The 3,313-nt window shown below is 49.4% G+C and overlaps 1 non-coding gene across 1 annotated transcript; it reads right to left on the minus strand.

Annotated features, from left to right (window-relative positions):
- Positions 1 to 303: 303 nt before the first annotated feature.
- Positions 304 to 466, minus strand: LOC150010727 (U1 spliceosomal RNA). The gene has a single exon (XR_016511491.1). It is a non-coding gene; the product is annotated as a U1 spliceosomal RNA (small nuclear RNA).
- Positions 467 to 3,313: the final 2,847 nt, after the last annotated feature.

Here is a 3,313-nt window from a genome sequence, read left to right on the forward strand (position 1 = left end):
AACGTCCCAACATCCAAACCAAAGGGGTGCCAGAAGGAGAAGAAGACGAGCAAGAAATCAAAAGTTTATGTGAAAAAATAATGAAAGAAAACTTCCCAAATTTGGCAAACAAAATAGATGTAGAAGTCCAGGAAGCACAGAGAGTCCCAAACAAGCTAGTCCCAAAGAGGCCCACACCCAGACACATCATCATTAAAATGCCAAAGGTGAAAGCTAAAGAGAGAATCCTTTTTTTTTTTTTTTTTAGATTATTCCAGTAAAGAATTCCAAACAAGCCATACCTGCTTTTGAACCATGACAAGCCAAGGGAGAGCTCAAACGCAGCCCCCTACGACCACAAATTATGCAGTCGAGTTTCCCACATTTTGGAACATCGCAGGGTCAGCACATTCAGAGTGCAATGGATAAGCCTCGCCCTGGGAGAGTCACCTTTGTGATGATGGCATCTCCTCTGCCAGGTAAGTATAAAAGAGAGAATTGTAAAAGCAGCAAGAGAAAAGCAGAGTTTCCTACAAAGGGGTGCCTGTAAGACTATCAGCTGATTTCTCAAAAGACACTTTGCAGGCAAGAAGGGACTGGCAAGAAGTATTCAAAGTGATGAAAAGCAAGGACCTACAAACAGGACTACTCTATCCAGCAAAGCTATCATTTGGAATGGAAGGGTAGATTAAGTGCTTCCCAGACAAGGTAAAGCTGAAGGAGTTCATCATCACCAAGCCAGTATTATATGAAATGTCAAAGGGACTTACTTATGAAAAATAAGATCAAAACTATGAACACTAAAATGACAATAGACTCACAACTATCAACAACTGAAAATGAAAGGTAAAAACAAAACCCAGCTCAGCAAACCAGAATAGAAACAGAATCATAGGTGTGGGGATCATCTGGAGGGTTATCAGCTGGGAGGGGGAAGGGGGAGAAAAGGGGAAATGGTGCAGGGACTAAGAAGCATAACTGGTTGGTATAAAATAAATAGGGGGAAGTTAAGAATAATATAGGAAAGGGTGAAGCCAAAGAACTTACATGCACGACCCATGGACATGAACTAAGGGGGGTGGGATTGTTGGAGGGAAGAGGAGTACTGGGAAGAAGGGAGCAAAGGGAAAAGAAGTTGGGACAAGTGTAACAACATAATCAATAAATATTCTTTTAAAAAAAGGGTGGGCAGAGCCATCAGAAGGAGCCCTGCCCCTTCCCCTTCTTCCCTCCACACCTCCAGTATCTCCCCCAAGAAGGGCCCTTCCCTGAGCTGGAACTTCCCGTTAAAGGCAGGGCTGGCCCTGCCCACCCTCCCCCATTCCACCACCAGGCCGCTCAGCCTAGTTTATCTCTTTACATGTCCCCATCTGCATTCCCGCTTTGGGGACAGGCTTTGGCCCCAGGCACTGAAAGGCCCCTGGGGCAGCCAGGCTCCGTGCCCAGAGGCCAGGTGCTCAGCATCAGCCGACAGTAAAACGCTAGGTTACAAGGTGGAGCAGCCAAAGGCATTCCATGGGAAAGGACTGCAGCCTCGGGGCATTTTTATTCCAGATTATTCAATTCGTATCACTTCGCAGGAAGAAAGTTCTATTCCAGCTGAATTCAGATGCAGCTGGACACATCTCTAGTGCTACTACTCTCTCCCTTCACTAATGTTCTTGAACTATCATTTCCTGAGATCTGGGGGCCACACATTGGAGTAGGAAGCTCCTAAGAGGACCCCCAGCATGCCCTGCCTCCTGGCTTTCACCCCCTTGTGTGATACCCTCCCCTTAAACGTGGGCTGAACTGGAAAGCTTGTTTCTGACAAATAGAGTATGGCAGGGGCGAAGCTTGTCCCCCCCAAAATCAGGTTAGAAAGGGACTGTGGCTTCCGTCCTGAGTTGCTTGCTCTCTCTCTCCCGCTCTCTCTCCCTCTCTCAGATTGCTCGCTCTGGGGACACACATCCCACCTCACAAGGCAGCCCTGCAGAAAAGTGTGCATTGTGGGGGACGGGCGGCCGCCAGCCCGCAGCCAGTGAGGACCAGGGACCCTCATTCTCTCTCCTCCTCCTGACACCTTCGTGAGTGAGCTGATGTCACCATGCCATGGATCCCCCACATGGGTGCATCTTCAGATGAAACCACAGCCCTGGTGACAGCGTCACTGTGGCCTTGTGGAGGCAGAGCGCCCCCAGCTCAGCTGCACCTGGATTCCTGACTCACAGAAACTGTAAGGTAATAGACGGTTGTTGTTTTCAGTGGCTAAATTGGGGGACAATTTATTATGTGGTAATAAATAACTCATTCATGGGAGATAGAACCATAAGAAGTAGCTATTTATTATGTTTTAAAAATTGTTCAACTATCAGCAATTTCCCAGGGGTCAAACTAAATATTCGATGCTTCTTATTGCACAGAATGTCCTGCAAACAACATACTACTTACCCTCGCTGTGAATGGGCTCCGAGGGGTTGAGCGGCCATGCGAACCTGAACCCATGACATCGAGAGCCGTCTTCCTAACCACGGCACTGTTGGACGGACACAGCACATGTCCTCTGTGCCAGGCACTGTGCTAGGCACTGGGGGACCAGTGACGAGGACACAGTCACTGCCGTTAAGAAAACAGGCTTTAGGTAGAAAGTCAGAAGCAGCGGGAACAGAGTCGATTCCAGGATCCCTTAATGCTCCGGGCAACCGGAGAAGAGCAGACCGGTGACATTTCTGCAAGGAGACTCTGCCATGATTCCTCCATCCATTAGTCACTATCACGCAATTATTTTGCCTCTCCTACTCAGCCAGCGCGGTTCTGAAGCCCTTCCTTGCACACATTTATCATCTCCAATTCAATGTGAAGAGAATCAATTTGACTTACCCTTGACGAGCCCACCAGGATCTCATTTGTAATTGGAGAGGTGCGCGAGGGAGAGGATTTGTCGTTGCTGAACTAGGTCACGCGTTCTCATCCTTGGCGTGTCCAGTGTGTTCGTAACTTGTCCTCGACTGTGGGCTGGGGGAGGCTGAGGCTGCTGATCCACTTCATCAATACCCGTCATTATCTTTCCCAAGTCACCTCAGGGAGAGCCGCTGCCCCAGCCTGTCCGGGGACCCACGGGCGGGGGGAGAGTGTTCGCCATCCGCTGGGCTGGATCTAACCGTGACCGGACCCCACCCTAGATCTCTGGCAAAGAAGAAACCGGGAGCCAGTGGCAAAGGGAGACTCCGTGGCACCTGGAAAGTAACAAAACACCGGGAAGCAATGCCACGTGTAAGGTGCCACCTATATTCAGACGGTCACTTCCTTGGGAACACAGGGGGCTCTTCTAATCCCATCTGGGTCCCTGAAGGAG

The sequence above is a fragment of the Furipterus horrens genome, unplaced genomic scaffold (assembly GCF_987537825.1).
Source record: "Furipterus horrens unplaced genomic scaffold, mFurHor1.1.pri manual_scaffold_5, whole genome shotgun sequence".
Lineage (NCBI taxonomy): Eukaryota > Metazoa > Chordata > Mammalia > Chiroptera > Furipteridae > Furipterus > Furipterus horrens.